Below are 19,148 nucleotides of genomic sequence, written 5' to 3'. Positions count from 1 at the left end.
GGTAATATGTATAGGTAATAATGGTATTTATATTGCTTAGCAACCAATAGCTTTCTTGATTCCTGTCTTTAAGTTGTACAGTTAAAAAGATACTGAAAAAAAAGGAAAAGAGTGAGAGCCAGGGCATCATCTTTACTGAAGATTTCCATGTGGTTGGTTTGTGAAAAGGGGTCACAAACAATTAGTTACACGTCAGCCACTCCTAACCCCATTTACAATTTTCTCTGGTCTTTATTTTTTTAAGTTTTTTATTGTTATGTTAATCATCATACATTACATCATTAGTTTTTGATGTAGTGTTCCATGATTCATTGTTTGTGCATAACACCCAGTGCTCCATGCAGAACGTGCCCTCTTTAATACCCATCACCAGGCTAACCCATCCCCCCACCCCCCTCCCCTCTAGAACCCTCAGTTTGTTTTTCAGAGTCCATCGTCTCTCATGGTTCGTCTCCCCCTCTGATTTAATCCCCTTCATTCTTCCCCTCCTTCTCTGGTCTTTAAATTTAACTCTATTTCACTTTGTTCCATCACCTAACAAAAATAGACATGTTTTAGGGAGGTTATAAAAGTTGTCTTTTAGATTTATGCATCCTGGCAAGTATATCTTAATAATATCCACCTGAAAATGTAGGATTAAATTAATTATACCTGAAATATACTTAGTGTCTGACACATATTAAGAAATAAATATTACCTATCATCATCATTACCACCACCATCATTATCAGAAGAGTAATTTAGTTAGCAAGAGAAAATTATAGATATCTATTTTGCTTCATATTCAAAGTAAAGCAGTAACTTATTAACAAACAGCATAATCTAAAATTTGATTCTTGAGTGATTTGAGCCCTTGATGTGTGACTCTTCTCAGTGAAATTATCAGAGGATCCCTATTAACCTTGATGGTTAAGATTAATCACCTCACCCATCAAGATAACTTACTGTTGCCTACTAGTTCAATAAAAACCTTAACTTCCTAGTAAAGGAATCAGTATGTGTACACCAATGAAATACTTTTCACTTGGAGAACAAAAATTCTAAGCTAAATGATCCCAGTAAGACAGGTTGGAGGAGTGGGGGAGCAGAAATGTGAATCATCAGATGTAATAGTGAAAAATATGATTCCTTTTTCCATCTCTTTTTTCCCCTTTCTCTCCTGTTTCTGTTTTTTGTTCTGTTTTGTTTTTGTTTTTGTTTTTTAGCTCTACCTTCTGATAGGGAGTAAACACCATCATGTGTTGCTACTTTATACCTTCAAGTCTTCAACTAATCTCTAAATATATTATCACCCAACAGGCTTCATTACTAAATTTTCAACGTGTCATTTTATATAATAAGGGCCAGTGTTCCAATGTGATAGGGAATATGATAAGCCCAATGAAAGAGGTTTTTTTTTAAAAAATGTATTTATCATAGAAACACTTCTAAAGATTCTGATAGAGAAATGAAGATAATATTAAGTACGCCACAAAATTCGTCAAATCCAGGAACTATCTCAGACAAACCTGGTTTTAAAGTCATCCCACCAATGAATACATGGACCTCAACTCATCATATTAAATATATGTTTTTACAGTAAATTTTTGCATAAGATCGCTAATTATTTGCCATTTTAAGGTTTTCATGATGTTGTATAAGACATTAAGCAATCCCAGTTATGCTCAGACTGACGGCTAAGTAGGAGAAAGAAATCCACATCCCAAAAAACCATTGTTTCAAATGAGAAAATATTATATAATTCCAGATGTAATCAACATTCATGATGTGTCTGCTTTGCATCCAGAGATTCTCCCTTGCTTTTATTTCTATTCAATGAAAGATGGTCAAATAAGCGTACCAAATGTGTGTGTGTGTGTGTATGTGTGTGTTTTTTATGGCTGTGTCTTTTCATCATTTTGGATATGGTTATTTTACATGCTGTACAATACAAGGTCAACAGAAATTTTACTGTAATGACAGATACCTAATTTTTATGGAATTAATCTCTTACATTATGCCCCCAATAATTCTTAACAACATGTATTATACCTGATATCCTAGGTTCTCTATATACTATCGGCAGGAATATATAAGAAATTTATGCCATAATGCCCTATAGGATGTTAGACAATTAAAGCCCTTTTATTCTAACTTCTGTTATAGAGCCAAGTAATGACTACAACCCAATGTGATAAAATGAACATATACTGTTTTATCTCTACTTTCTGCTTCTGGTATTCTTTAACTACTGGAATAAGAAGGGAAAAACCCACATTTGGCAGTTTAATTGTTGTTTATCAGATCCTAAGTTTGTATTGATTTGTTCAAGTAAAGAGCACATGTCAAATAAAATCTCTGAATTTTAAACTGCCAATTAATAATCTTAGGCTATGCCTCTGTCTTCTTCCCAAAACCATCTTACTTCTTTTAAGGGTAAACATAGAATCATGTTTTATGTCTTTGATGGTGAAACTAATCTCTGTGATTCCCCAGGTGAAGTAGTATTGCCTTTAGTTTATTATTCTGGGAGACAAAATGCTTCAGTTTAGTCCCTCATGTTCAAATGATCATATAAGGATTAGAGCTGATATGAGAATTCTGTCAAGTGCTATTATAAATATATGTTTGCCAAACAGTAAAATAATTTTTGGTGAGATTAAAAGACTTGCTAAGTAAAATATTTATCACTTGACAAAGTAAGCTCCACTCTGAGCAGTGAACCACAGAGGTGTTCAGTTTGCCCAGATGTCATGATGGGCTCAGAGCCAGGTTCAAGTAGTTTCTGTAAAGTTAATGTCTAGATAGTTTTGTTTCCTTGTACATATTTATTCTAAAAAATATAGCAGCAATTACATTTGAGGAATTCTAGTAACAAGATTTAGGGAACATGGCTGTGATGTTTTATGAAATGCTTTTCCTCATTTTGCTATCCTGGGAATCCAGAGATTCCAACTGAAATCAGAAAGTCCATTTAATTGACGTATCTCCTTACAGAGAACAATTAATCTACAATCACTTCTTAAAGACCATGATGGTCTCTCTTCAGTGGTTTTCATAATGACTTGAGTGAATTCACCTCTGGGTCCATTCAGAGGGCATTGTTTGGGGGAACTGAGTCTCTTACACCTGACAAATCTACTCACAAATTTTATTTCTCTATGTTCTTAAAGTCTATTCTCTTCATTGTAATCAGGAACTTCTGTCATGTCAAATTTGGTTTTCATAGCCCGCTACTAAATCCAAATGTGTCAACTAAACAAGAGTGACTATAGACACTCCTATCTGTTTGATCTAGCACACTGAGTGCAGAATATCTGCCAAATACACTCCTATTCGTAAATTCAAATCAGACTAAAATTTTGCCCCACCCTAATTTAATACAGCTTTCAGAAACTATGCACAGATATACTTATCATGATTTTATCCTAAATAATGAAATTTAGAACTAATTTATTTCTTACATGTAAGTATTCTGCTTCTAGGTTTGACTTTGTAATTGATCCACAGAACATGATCTCATCTAGTTCTGGAGAAAAGAGAGACTATGAGACTGATGATTGAATATTTCTTTCTCCTTGCAAATTCATTTTGTTGCCAAAGTATCTCCAGAAAGTAGAGGAAGAAATGATCCTGCCAGCTAGTGAGATTCTTCATTATGATATAACCTTCATGATGGAGTAGTGTTGTTTTCTTCAGTGTCTAGAGTAGAGTGTAGCACATAATAAACTCTCGAAAAATTTGTTGAATGAATGAATGAATCTAAACTTTCAAATTCCCCCTCCCTTATTCAATCACTTTCCAAACGTAGAAAACTAAAAGGATGTGAATTCAAGTGAGACAACAGAGGATGCAAAATTTGAATTTTTGGTCTGTTATCTTAGCTTCATGCCTAAAATAGATAAGACATTCTTTTAGCATGAGCATAGAATGTTTCTGGAATTTAGCCCAATCAGAGAGTTTAGAAATGTGAAGTTTATATCCTTTTTATTTAAGCAAATTATTTGAAAGAATCATCTGTCCTCTATAGTCTTTGAAGTAATTAAATAAAAGACTTATTCCCCATGTCTTTAAGTCATTATCCATTCAATACAAAATAATTGTTGAGCATCCGTTCTCTTCCAGGCACTGTTCTAGGCTAGAGGGATATCACAGTGAATAAAGGAGATATCTCTATGCTATGGAGCTAATATTTTAATAAAATGAGACAAGTAATAAATTGAGTGAATTATGACATGTCCAATGATGATGTATGCTATGGAAAGAAAGAAAATAGATTAAATGGGATAGAGAGTGCTAACAAGGAGTGTGGGTTGCTCCAGAGAGTCCATTTTCCAGTTGATGATAAGGGATCATTTGATGAATTGTTTTATCACTGCGCTCCTTAAACTGCCATAAGGCCATCCCTTATTCCTGACTGGATCGTCACTGCTTTTAATCTCCAGTCCAGATTCCTTCTCTCAGATTTGCCCAGATATTCTACTTTTTTGCCTATAGTCACTTTATGTACCAGTTGCTCTATCATTCATGTTTTGTTGTGGAATATAAAGGGAAACAATACTCTCAAATTCAAGGAAAATAAAAGTATTAGAAAGTATTAGGTAGATCAGTGAAAACCCAAAGTTGTTAGAGAAATAAGAATGCGGTTACACAATCAGGGATGATACCCAAAATAATAACACAAAATTAGTCCATTTTCAGTCTTTTCATGGCAAAGGTACACTGCAGTTTCTACCAAAACTCCACAGTGGTTGGGTGCTAGATACTGCTAAGAAAACTTACTACCACCACCTCTAAAAATATCACCACCACCACAACCCTTGCAAAAACTGAAATCATTGGATTCTGCTTACATGAGTGGGATGTGTTTATCTCATTTATTCACATTATGACACAACTGTGACTTAGCTTCAAGGAAGCTAAAAATTGCTGGCTCTCTTGGTCAGGGTTGGTCAGAGGATAGAACTAACCAAGATATTTCAATCTGAAAATTATAAATACAAAGAATTGGAGGCTTACCAAATTGTTTGAAGTGGAGAATGAATGCCAGGTAAGAAGTGCACTAGAAATGCAGGACCTGTAGGAAGCCATGCAAATGGTTTCAGCTGCCTGATGCAATAAAATGGCTCATTCACAAGGAAGACCCATAAAGCTTGAGTAAAAATATCTCACTGGCTATCTCCCATAGGTCACAAGTTTTCTTTGTATTTTTAACCACTTTATTCAGATATAATTGGTATGTAAAGAGCTACAACTATTTGATATGTACAAGTGAGGAGTTGAGACATATGCAAACCCTGTGAAACCATCACTGCAATCAAAGTAATAGATATATCCCAAAGTTTCCTGTGTCTCATTGTGGGCTTTCTTTATTTTGGGGGGAGGGTATGGGGTTTTTGGTCTATTTTTGTGGTAAGAATACTTGCTGTGAGATTTACCCTCTTAAAAAATTTTGAGATGAACAATGCCATATTGTTAACTCTACACACCATGTTGTACGGCAGATCTCTAGAACTTGATCATCTAGCATAATTAAAACTTTAAGCCTCAGGCCTTGTTAACACTGGGATGGAAGTCCACACACTTTCTGTCACTGCAAAGCAGTAACAGATTCTCCTTTTATCTTGGTTTGTAAATTTCAAGGAAGTGATTTTCATATAAAATCTAACCGAGTGTCTTGCTATAAACAAAGTTAGAGAGTATTGTTCTCCAGACGTTTTGATGAGGAAAGAACATAGAAAATGCTGGGACTAGAACACAGATGGCAAGAGGCAATCCAGGACATTCACTTAATCAGCCTCCTTGAGGGCACATTTACTCTCTCTATATACGCCATTTTTAACTTTAAAAAAAAAAAGTATGTAATCACTGTTATAAACAAGAACATAAAGGGGAACTCTAAGAATCTAGGGAACTATTATTAAAAATGGAATGTGAAAACTAAACTGGTAGATCTCAGGAAAGAAATGAAAGAAGGCAAAAAAAAAAAAAAGAACCATGATAGACTCTAGGTGAACATGAAAGCAGTATAAAAACATGTAGCATTATTAATATAACAAGAAACCTAAGAGGCACGATCAAGAATAGTGAGAGAAAGGAAACAAAAATAATAAGATGTTAGATAAATTCTGAATGAAACAGTTGAACTAGAAGGCAGAAAAGGAAATCCAATGTCTGCCTAGTTGGTATCTTTGAGGAAAGAATTAAGACAATAGATTAAAAAAAATAGAACATTGAATACAGCAAAAATTCTAAAAAATAAAAAATCATGTTTACACATGCAAATTAAAGGAGCATATCTTTTCTAACAGGATAAAGGCTTGGCATAGAATAACCAACACAGAGATATAGCTGGTTAAAGGTAGTAAAATTTTCTAGTATAAATAAATCTTAAAACAGGCGGACATTTATGGTAATCTACACTGGGAAATGTTAGTCTTATATCCTATTTCTTCATTGCTATAGCCAGTGGCAGAAAATAGTTGACACAGTGATATATTTCTCTAAGAAGCAGTAGTAAACAAATTGTTGTAGTAAAATACAAACTATTTTGTGGTAAACAAACTATTGTTCAAGAAAAACCAGTAGTGAGGTCATCTGGGTGGCTCAGCCGGTTAAGCATCGGTCGTCGGCCTGGGTCATGATCCCAGGGTCCCAGGATTGAGGCCCACATCCTGTTTCCTGCTCGCTGCTCCATGGGGAGGCTGCTTCTCCCTCTCCCTCTGCCTATCTCTCTCTCTCTGTTTCTCATGAATAAATAAAATATTAGAAAAAGAAAAGAAAAACCAGTAGTGGAAAACGTGTTTGGTTATGTAAGAATTACTTCCCATAAGTGCTTCTTTTAGAAAGTATTAAATACTGATATTAAAACAAGCGAGAAATTGAGGCGCCTGGGTGGCTCAGTCTGTTTAGCATCTGATTTGGGCTCAGGTCATGATCTCAGGGCCCTGGGATCGAACCCTAACTTGGGCTCCCGACATTCAGCAGGCAGTCTGCTTCTCCCTCTCCCTCTGCCTCTCCCCTTAGTCGTGCTCTCTGTCTCTCTCTCTCAAATAAATAAGAGCTTAAAAAAAGCGCAAGAAATTAATGAAGTGATCTTTGCCAAGGAACCTGGAGGTGACCATTGAATCTATTTCCGTAGGAATAATACTATAATAAATAGGGTCGCAAACAAGAGTGTTAATGATATAAAATCTGCATAGGCAGAAATAATGTAAAGTCTATGGATAAAGGAACTGTATGCAGAAAACTATGAAATGATGCAAAACATTCGTGAAGATCTAAATACATGAAAAAATAATTCCTGTATGTGGATTGGAAGCCTCCATATTATTAAATGTTAATTTTTCCCAACTTCATCCACAAAATCACGACAATCCAAATAAAAATCCTAGCAGCATAAACTGATTCTAAATTTTACCTGGGATGTAAAAACACAATAAAACAAGAAAACCTAGAGTATCAACACAGATTTGAAGAAAAAGAGGAGCACTCACATTACCTGATTCCAAGCCTTATTGGGGCCAAAATAATTGTACCAATGTGGCATTTGCAAAGGGAAAGATATACAGGTATGGGCTATATATAGCCCTGAAATAGATCTACAAGAAATACAGTCAATTGACATTTGACAAAGAAGCAAATTAAAAAAAAAAAAAGAAATTAAGGAAACAATTTCATTTACCATTTAAAGTATTAACTTACAAAAATTGGTAGTTTTCTCATATAAAAGCTACAGATAGAAAGATATATCAAAATAAAGGTCTACTAGCAATTGTCGAAACTATTAACATCTCTAGATATAAACTCAACGTGAAATGAGCTTGATCTATGTGAAGAAATATTTAAAATATTACTCAAAGACCAAAGATGGCATAAGCAAATACAATATATATCATGTTCTGCATAGTAATACTCAAAATCATAAAATGCCATTTCTCCATATGTTTATCCATAAATATAATAAAAATTCCAATACAAATAAAAATGGTATTTTTGTGGGAAGGAGGTGAAACAGCAGATCTGGTTTTAAAGGTCATAAGAAAAAAAAAATCGGAATGATGAGCCAAGAACTTACTAAAATATAGAGTAATAGTGATAAGGCAGAGGGGGTTAACCCTACCAGATATTAAAGCATAATATAAAGATGCATAGACCAAAGCCAAAACTCTAGAAATAGTCTCTGCACAATTCTAAGATTTCATATGTACATTTAAAATCAATGGGAAGAAGAGATGGATGATTTCATAAATTATGATGAGGAAACTGGACTGTCTTGTCAGATGGGAAGGGAAGCCGTTTTTTTAAATAGAGATGATTTTCAGCTTTTTTTTGAGAAAATATTCACCATGTATAATTGATAAAGGTAAAACTTACATATGTTATACTTATAAACATATAATTTATATATAATTTATATCATTTCAATAATTTTTGAGTTCATATATGTTTAAAAGACCATATTACATTATATTTGGCCTAGGAACTTGAAATATTTTAAAGTTTGGACAGAAATGTAATCCTATACTTCAGGATCAGAAATTGAGCAGACTTCTTGCATTATCTGTTGTTTGGATAATTTTTGCATTTTCCAGTCTACAAATTCATCAGTTAAGTTGCTTGTATAATTTCCATTTTAGTTATAAATGATGCAGTGACAGAAGGGATATATGACTTCAATTTGTGAGATGTTTTTCTGAAATACAGTTTCATGATGAGAATTTATTAACAATCGTCCTATTGAATGTTAGTCGCTATATTTTATCACCCTAATTACTGATTTTTAAAGTTTTTGAAACATTTAATGTTACTACATAAATGTATTGATCAGACAAATAGGAGTTATAAACCTCTAAATCTTAAAACAATCTATAGAATAATTATAATACTGGTTTTCCTCATTAACTTCTACTTTGACATAGTGTCACTAATTTCTGGGTTGTCTATATGTCAGTTTTGGACATAATTAAATAATATACAATATAAATAAAAACAAATTATAATAGTCTACTAGTTAAAACTACCATGACAAAATTGAGACATTTAAGTAAAAATTAAAAGAAAAAAATGTGTTTCATACATTGAGGGAATTCAGTTAAGTGCTTGTAAAAAAAATAGAGAAATCACTGATCTTCTAATATAGAAGCAAACACCAGTTAGCTGATAAGACCTAGATATATCAACTAATTGAATCCTAAGCAAGCTCATCTGATCCTAACTAATCTTTACATGAGCTTACTCAGTACACGCTCAGAAATTCTTAAATGGTTTCATTTTTAAAGAAGATTTGCAAATTATCATATTGCTAAGGAAATAGAAATTTGATACCTCAGCCATTTTTTACCTTAACAAAAGAACCCCCTTTCACATCTTTTTTTTTTAAGATTTATTTATTTATTTTAGAGGGAGAGGGTGAGCGTAAGTGGGAGGAGAGAGGGGGAAAATCTTTGCATGCTCCGCAATGAGCTTGGAGCCCGATGCGGGGCTTGATCTCACAATCCATGAGATCATGACCTGAGCAGAAACCAAGAGTCAGACACTTAACCAACCGAGCCTCCCAGGTGCTCCCCCTTTCACATGTTAATGAAAGGATTCATAAGCCAAAAGTTGTCAAATGCTACATCAGTTGAACTACCACAAGGGTTTTGTTCACGGTTGTGTTCCTAGAGCTTAGCCTAGAGCTTTGAATAAATGTTTGAGGAATATATGAATGATTGAAGGAGGGAATAAAGAAATGAAGCTTCACTAACATGACTTGACACACAACAAACTCCAATTAATTACAAATTAAATGACATAAAAAACAGTAACTTGTCCTAAATAGAATTTTATTATCAGTTACAGAATTTAAAATATTAATGTGTTCCTAATGATTTTCTCTATAGGTCCTAAGTTTTCAGTGTAGTAATGAAGCAAATAATGCCCTAAGCTTTGAAAAAATTTGCTGAATAGCTCAAAGCTTATGTTTGACAGCAACAGAGCCAGGACCCAAATTTTCACAATTTATTTTTAATATCCTTTAATGTTTTTAAGGTTAATTACGAAGTATTTTGAATAGAAGTTTTATACAGAGGTCGTATTATTTCACAAAGTTTCAGTTCATATCTGTTTGTTTTATTGTCTTCATTATCTATTCTTTTCTACTTCCTTTTGTTTTACTATATAAAAAAGCTATTAAAGTTAAAATGCAGACCAACGAGTAACACATTTCTCGCAAACATTGATTCATATTATTGATTAGGTTTCAAGGTCTTCATATATTAAGGAATTAAAAAGTAGAAAAGGAGCTTTTTTTTCTTTATCCCCAGTTATCTTGCATGATGGATACAGTGCCATACTTTATTGATTAAGGAAGACTATAACAAGAATTCACATTATACTTTGTATTTTAAATAGTCAACCTGAAATTATGTATTATATGTCTTTGTTATTTACTGAGTTCAGAGACTGGTTATGTTATCAGAGGATGGTCTGATATATAACACAAAGGCTGGTCCAAAGGGAAAGATGTTGGATATAGACACTTACGTTAGAAAACGAATTCCCTGAAGTACCATGAATTAGTGACCAGATACTTTTGAATGGGATTGTTTCTTTTTTTTTAATATCTTATTTATTTCTTTTGAGAGAGAGAGAGAGAGAGGAGGGGCAGAAGCAGAGGGTGAGAAAGAATCTCAAGCAGACTCTGTGCTGAGTGTGAAGCCAGATGTGGGGCTCAGTCTCACAACCGTGAAATCATGACCTGAGGGGAAGTCAAGAGTCAGACGCTTAACTGACTGAGCCATCCAGATGCCCCAGGATTTTGTATCTTTTTATTAGGATCTTCTGAATACGTGTAGTATGATCTTTATAATAACAATTATATCTGAAAGAAATTTCCAGAACTTTAGCATGAAAGAGTCGATATAATGAAAAATAAAGGAAATAAAGTGCCATAAAACAACTTCCAAACTGTTCATAGAATTCTTTCACTTTTTTCCTTATAATTAGAAAGCCACAAATTGTATCTAATAGAATTATAAGTCCAAAATCAATGGAAATGCATTGCCATGATTAAGCTAACTGCAATAGTAATTTCAGCTTTGTAAGCCTTATTAGTGACCTTTAATTTTTCATGTGCATATTACTTAAAAACATATTTAATTGTACAAGTATATCAGTGTTATGAAAACAGCTGTTCATGTAAGATTAGACTATGACCCACAAGGAAAGCCATCATAACCAAAGTTAAAATTGCACTAATTTCTCTTTAATCTTTGTATTACATTTCTGTTCTTCAGTACTGCATGAACTGTGTTTATTTCATAAAAATAATTATACTTGCATATGGTTTTCATAAGAAAAGTTATTATATATCTTTTTTAAAAAATGGTACCAACCAGGGGCGCCTGGGTGGCTCAGTCGTTAAGCGTCTGCCTTCGGCTCAGGTCATGATCTCAGGGTCCTGGGATCGAGCCCCACATCGGGCTCCCTGCTCAGCGGGAAGCCTGCTTCTCCCTTTCCTTTTCCCGCTGCTTCTGTTCCCTCTCTCTCTGTCCAATAAATAAATAAAATCTTTAAAAATAAATGGTACCAACCAGATATTACCTGATAAATTCATTCTCTTTTATGTTTAAGTAGGATTGACTCAAACTTCAAATCCCATTGCAAATGGAAGTCCACATCTATCATCAAGATTTCTGCAGATACTCAAGGATATTTGTTCTCTTGCTTGCCTTTGCCATTGGATCATTTTTCTATGAATGTTATCTCTGTTTTTATATTTATTTGGAGAGGGATAACTCTATTTTCTTCAGGGGTGTGGGCAGATGTCTCATCTCAGAACTTCTGAAATTGCTTCCTGGTGCTGGAGGCCTTCCAGACTGAGCACATTGAATCGTACAGTCTTGTTCAAGGACTGGAATTCTCCCACCGTGGTTGGGACATCCCTGAAGCAGGGCGACAGGTGCACAAAGATGTTCTTGTGATGTTTCTCAAAGTGGATGTAGTGGAGGTAGTCTTGGTGGATAACAAGGGTCCTCTGCATCTTTATCTTGGTCACCACACCAAACAGAATCCACCCTTGGATGGAGACATTACCAGTACAGGGGCATTTCTTGTCAATATTTGCGCCCTCAATGGCCTCCTTGAGCAACTTGAAGCACAGACCAATGTATTTGTAGAATCACAGAAGCTTCTCCTCGCCATTTTCTATAAGCAGGACCCTCTTCTTATTTTGAAAGCTGGTTGGCTGCTTTTGGTGTGTCTACTCAGTCTGAATGTTGGCCATCTTCTAGCCACCTGAAAAAAGGATTTTTTGAATATTATTGATGTAATCCATAATTCAACTTTTTCATTAATCTCCTCATGTACTATGGCCATTTGCCTATTCATCCATTTAGCGACTGCATTAAAGATGGAAGTTATTCAAAATGTGAACAGTTACCCACAAAATATCAAAAAGGTAAATAATTCATATCTAGAATAGGCAAGAAACTTCCAAATCAATAAGGAAAATTATTCATAATCAGATAAATACGTATTTTAAAATGTATTTTCATTCTACAGCTATTGGAATAGCAAAACACAGAGGCACCTGGGTGGCTCAGTCGGTTGAGCATCCGACTCTTGATTTTGGCTCAGGTTGTGATTTCACGGTCCTGGGATTGAGCCCCCGTCTGGCTTCACGCACAGTGGGGATTCTGCTTGAAGATTTCTCTCCCTTTCTCCCTTCCCTGTTCTCTCTCTCTCTCTCTCTCCCTCCCTCACTCTCAAAGAAATAAATAAATCTTAAAAAATAAAGAATAGCAAAACACAGACACTTGGGTAATGCAAATACTGTTAAGGATTTGGAGATTCAGGAACATATCCTTGATAAAAGAGTAACTAGTAGGAGCACACTTGCAGAGCGACCTGCCCTGATGAAGTTGCCCCCCCACCAATAGGACAGAAAAATTAGTTAAATAAGAGAGAGAGAGACAGAAACAGAAATAGAAAAGTGAAAGTTGAAAGAGAAATTAGGTTCCTTATTCTTATAAAATCACATGGCCACTTGAGGAGAAATTTACTGCAACCCTCCGAGCCGTATGGTGCCTGGCGTCGTATCCATCTGCTTCTCCCCAGTCTTTCATCTTTTGTCTCTTTATGTATTTTCTCTTGCCCTAGACCTCACTGAGATTTCTCAAAATTTCCTGTTAGGAATGGCTTTATCAATTCTCTTCTTTTTTTCTTTTTAATTTTTTAAGAGCCCCTTGGCTTATATTTTTGGTCTCTCCTCTTCTGACAGAGTTTACCTGGTACTTTACCAAAGGAAAGTAATTCCTTCTTAAAATCTCTCAGCTGTCACGAAAAGAGAAATTTCACTATTTTTGAGGTTATTTCATGAAAAACATTCTTCCATTCATTACTGGAAAGTTCTACAAGGAATTAAAGATAGTTACTGTAATTAATATGAAGAAGCTATAACTCAAAGTACCAAAGTACTGGTTTAAAGTTTAGGTGAATGCCATAGAATTAAAATTTTGTTTCATTTTTAAACAAAAAAATAAAAAGTAATCTATTAAGGAATTACTTTTACAGGACAGATTGCAATAGAAATATTCATTCTGTTATATCCTGTGAGTAGATTAGGGAAACAAATGATAGATTTTATGTATGACTCTGTACTAAACATAATTCAATCAAAAGATTCTAGGGTTCCTTCATAGGTCATGGTCCATTCCTTCCTTTACACTTAATATGAAGAAAGCCACTTAAATTAGCATAAGGACCAGGAGGTCTTCTTCCCTCCTAGACAGGAAAGAAGAGTTAATTAAAAAATACATTCCACTGGTATAATGATTATAGGCTGCAAAGGTTAAATCACTCAGATACCCAGCCTGGTATCCAGCATTAATCAAGATTCTCAAGAAAGCAAGAGAGATTTTCAAAACTCACCAGGATTTTGAGTCAGCCTTAAAACAGTATCATTTCTTTCTTTTAGATCAGAGCTACTCCAACTTTAATGTACATATCAACCTTTTGTCAGAGTGGAGATTCTGATTCAGCAGACACTTGATGTGATCTTAAGTTTTGCATTTCTAACAACCTCCCAGGTGATGCTGATGCTATTCAGCCCTTGGGCCATACTGTAGAAAAGGCTTTAGTAAAAGCGAGAGAGATACAAATATTAGGTAAATTATAGAGCTCCCTATATGTGCTTAGAGCTCGCTTTAGTTTAAAAATTTGGTCTTCATGCATTTCTATTCTTAGATAATTAATGTTTTTTTTTCTTTTTCTTTTGACATGATAGATACACAGGTGATTGTAAAGTAGTACAGGGAGGATTCATGTACCCTCCCACCAGTTTCTCCCAATGGTTACATTTTACTTAATTATAGAACAACAGCAAGCCACAAACTTGACATTGGTACAATGTGTCAGTATGTAGTCACAGGTCATGTTTTAACACATGTGCAGATTCATGTAACAACAACTGCAATCATGTTACAGAACTATTCCTTTACCACAAAAATATCCATTGTGCTATCCTTTTAGAGTAAAACCCATTCCCTCCCTCTACCACCCCAAATCCCTTAATACTGCTAACATGTTACTCATAATTTTGTCATTTCAAGAATGCTGTATAAATGAATTCTCTCAATTTATTACCTTTGGGGTAATTACCTTTGGGGACTAGTTTATTTCATTCAGAATAATTCTCTGGAGATTTGTCCTAATTGTGTGCCATCAAAAGTTTTTGTTTGTTTTATTTTTGAGTAGTATTCCATGGTAGGAATGTACCACAATTTTGTTTTTGTTTTGTTTTGTTTTACCCTTTTAACTATTGAGAAACATTTTGGTATTTTCAGTTTTGGGGGCTATTACAAATACAGTCGCTATATATACTTGTGTGCATGATTTTGCCTGGACATAGTTTTCATTTCTGAGATAAATCTTCAGGAGTACCATTACAGGGTCATATAGTAAATCTACGTGTAGTTTATTTTGCAAGCTGCCAAACTATTTTCCAGAATGGTCGTATCACTTCACATTTTCATCAGCAACCTCTGAGTGATCTATTTTCTCTTCATCTTTACCAGAATTTCATGGTGTCACTATTTTTTTTTAGCTGTTCTAATAGAAGTATAGTGATCTCGCATAGTATTTTCATATAGCATTTCCTAATGCTAATGATGTTTAACATCTTTTCATGTACTTATTTGCTATCTTAAACCTTCTCAAGTAATATATCTCTTCATGTCTTTTGTCCATTTTTTAATTGGATTATTTTTGTCTGTTTGTTTTTAATAGTTGAATCCTGAGAGTTCTTTATATAATCTAGATACTAGTCTTTTGCTAGATACGGGGTCAGCAAATACTTTTTTTTTCTCCTCCTGTCGATAGCTTGTCTTTTCATCCTTTTAACAGGGTGTTTCACAGAGCAAATGTTTTGAAAATTTTGGTCAGGTCCAACTTACAATTTTTTTTTCTTTTTTGTTTCATGCTTTTGATGAAGGTCTAATAACTCTTTGCTACACATAGTTTTGAAAATATTTTCCTATTCTATCCTCTAGACGTTTTATGGTTTGACATTTTATATTTAAATCTATGATCTATTTTGAGCTAATTTTTGTTAAAGAAAAGATTTAGGAGTCTTCATTTTTTGTTTATTTGTTTTATTTTCGATTCCATATATAAGTGACATCATATGATATTTATCTTTCTCTGTCTGACTTATTTCACTGAGCATAATCCCCTCTACATCATCCATGTTGTTGCAAATGCTAAGTCTCATTCTTTTTTTATGGCTGAGTAATATTTATATATACACATATACTACATCTTCTTTATCTCTTCATCTGTTGATGGACACTTGGGCTGCTTCCATATCTTGGCTATTGTAAATAATGCTGCAGTAAACAGAAGGGTACATATATCTTTATGAATTAGTGTTTTTGTTTTCTTGGGGTAAATTCCCAATAGTGGAATTACTGGATCTTATGGTATTTCTACTTTTAATTTCTTAAGGAAGCTCCATACTCTTTTCCACAGGGCCTGCAACAATTCACATTCCTATCAACAGTGCACAGAGGTTTCCTTTTCTCAACATTCTTGCCAACACTTGTTATTTCTTGTCTTTTTGATACTAGCCATCCTCACAGGTGTGAGGTGGTATCTCATTGTGGTTTGATTTGCATTTTCCTGATGATAAATGATGCATCTTTTCATGTGTCTGTTGGTCATCTATATGTCTTCTTTAGAAAAATGTCTATTCATATCCTCTACCCATTATTAATTGGATTGTTTGGGGAGGTGAGTGGCAGGATGGGCGAAATAGATAAAGGGAATTAAGATGTACAAACTTCCAATTATAAAGTAAATAAGTCACAGAGATGAAAAGTACACCAAAGGGAATATAGTCAGTGATATTGTAATAATGTTGTAAAGTGACAGATAGTCATTACGGTTATTATGGTGAACACTGAGCAATGTATAGAATTGTTTAGTCAGTTATGTTGTGCACCTTATAAAAAATCTAGTCTTCAAGTTCCCCCCAAAAATGATGAGTTTTAAGTCATGTTCCTTCCTTCTTTCCTTCCTTCCTTTCTTTTCTTTTCTTTCCTTCCTTTCTTCTTTTCTTTTTTTTAATTTTTTTCTTTTTTCTTTTCTTTTCTTTTCTTTTCCTTTCTTTTCTTTTCCCTTCCCTTCCCTTCTCTTTTCTATTCTTTCTTTTTTTCTCACTATGGATATCCAATTGTTCTAGCATCATTTATTATCACTTCTCCATAGAATTGCTCTTGAACTTTTGCAGTTTTTCAGCTGGCCATAATTCTATGAGCTATTGATGAGTTCTCTGTTTAGTTCCACTGACCTATAAGTCCATTCTTCATCTAATATCATACAGTCTTGATTACTGTAGCCATATAATAAATAGTGAATCTAGAGTGACTCCTCCTAATCTACACTTTCTTTCAAAAAAAATTTTAGCAGGGGCAGCTGGGTGGATCAATTGGTTAAGTGGCTGCCTTCAGCTCAGGTCATGATCCCAGGGTCCTGGGACTGAGACCTGCACTGGGCTCCTTGCTCAGCAGGGAGCCTGCTTCTCCCCTGCCTGCCATTCCCCCTGCTTGTGCTTGCTCTCTGGCTCTCTCTGTATCAAATAAATAAGTAAAATCTTTAAAAAAAAATTAGCAATTCTAGTTCCTTCAAAAAAAAAAAAAGAAAACCTGAATTAAATCTTGATGAATTAGGGCATATTTGACAGCTTTACTATGCTGAAGCTTCTGATATATGAACAAGTATGATTATCCATTTATTTAAGTCTCTATTTCAGCAGCATTTTGTATATAAGTCTTGCACACATTTTGTGAAATGTACACCCAAGTAATCCTAGTTTAAGCAATTGTAAGTGATATTATATTTTCGATTTCATTTTCCACAAATTCAGTGTAAGTATATAGAAATATATTTATGTTTTATATGCTGATCTTATATCCTGTGAACTTTCCTTTTTTTTTTTTTTTGGTACTGCTTTTGTTAGCTTTTTTGTCACTATAATATCAGCTTCATAGAATAAGTTGAATGATATTCCCTCCACTTCATTTTTTCTAGAAGAAAATCGGTAGGATTTTTTTTTTTTAGATTTTATTTATTTATGTGAGAGAGAGAGAGGAGAGCCGGAGTGGGGGGCAGAGGCAGAGGGAGAAACAGACTCCCTGCTGAGCAGGGAGCCCAATGCAGGGCTCAAATCCAGACCCCAAAATCATGCTCAAAGATGCTTAACCAACTGAGCTACCCAGGCTCCCTGAGAATTTTGTAGGATTAATGTTCATTTTTTTAAGCATTTGGTAGAATTCTTCAATAAAAACATCAACATCAAGAGCAGACAATTTTTTCAGAAGTATCAAAGTATGAATTCAATTTCTTTAATAGTTACAGGGTTATTCAAATTATTTATTTCATATTTACTGTTACGTTGAAGCAGTTTGAATTTTTTGAGTAATTAATCTCTTTCATCTAAGTTGTGAAATTTATATGTGTAGCATTGATTTTGTATTCCCTTATTATTCTTCTGATGTCTTTAGGTTCTGTAATGATATACCCTATTTTGTTTTTAATATTAATAGTGTGTCTGCTCTTTTTTCCCTTTATATATCTTGCTATAATTTTGACAATTTTGTCAATCTTTTCAAAGAACTAACTTTTGTTCTTAGTTTTCTTTTTCAATTTCATTGCAATTCCCACTCTTATTTTGATTACTTCTTTCCTTCTGCTTTACTTTGACTAATTAATTTTACTTATTTGAAACCTTTACTCTTTGCTAATGTAAGCATTTAAGGCTGTAGGTTTCCAATTCCATACTGCTTTGGGTGTGTTCCATATATTTTGATATTTTGTATTTTCATTTTCATTCATTTAATAAGTTTTTTAAATTTCTTTTTATTTTTTTGTCTTTAACCAATGGATTATTTAGAGTTTCCAAACATTTGGAAGGTTTTCTGTTATCTTTCTGTTATTAATTTATAGTTTGAGTCATTGTAGTCAGATAACACATTCTATAGATTTAAACTCTGTTAACTTTGCTGAAGCTTGTTTGATGACCCAGGATATGGTCTATCCTTGTAAAACTTCTGTGGTCACTTATTTTGAATGCTTATTTTGTTGGTGGTGAATGGAGTGCTTATAAATCTTGATTGATGGTGTTTTGAGTTGATATCATTGCTGATGTTCTGTCTAGTTATTCTTTTAGTTTTTGAAAAAGTGCTGTTGAAGTCTCCAATTAGAATTTTGGATTTTTCTATTTATTCTTTCAGTCATGTCACTTTTTGTTTCAGCCATTTTTTTAGTGGTTAACATTTAGGATTGCTTTGTCTTCTTAGTTGGTTGAATTTCTATGTCTCTAGAAAATTTCTTTGCTCTGAAGTCTAATTTGTCAGATATTAATATAACTAATCCTGCTTTCTTTTAATTAATGTTTCAATGGTATATATATTGTTTCCATTCTTTCATACTATCTATGTTATCATGTTAAAGTGAATTTCTTGTATACAGCATCTAGGTGGTTCATTTTATTAATGTATTCTCTCAATCTCTCTCTTCTAATTGGTGTGTGAAGATCTTTTACATTTCGCACAATTATTTATATGTTAAAGTTTAAATCTGACTTTCTTTTTCCTGTCCATTTTCTCTGTGTTTTGTTTCTGCTTTAT

The 19,148-nt window shown here is 33.9% G+C and overlaps 1 pseudogene; it reads right to left on the bottom strand.

The window, feature by feature from the left end:
• Positions 1-11,796: 11,796 nt before the first annotated feature.
• Positions 11,797-12,247, bottom strand: LOC114206066 (small ribosomal subunit protein uS17 pseudogene; annotated as a pseudogene).
• Between the last annotated feature and the right edge of the window lie 6,901 nt (positions 12,248-19,148).

Source organism: Eumetopias jubatus, unplaced genomic scaffold (genome assembly GCF_037043125.1).
Source record: "Eumetopias jubatus isolate StellerSeaLion01/CBP00866 unplaced genomic scaffold, mEumJub1_p1.0 scaffold_2, whole genome shotgun sequence".
NCBI classification, from domain to species: Eukaryota; Metazoa; Chordata; class Mammalia; order Carnivora; family Otariidae; genus Eumetopias; species Eumetopias jubatus.
Note: the sequence above shows the minus strand (reverse complement) of the source record. Positions and strands in the feature narration are given on the sequence as shown.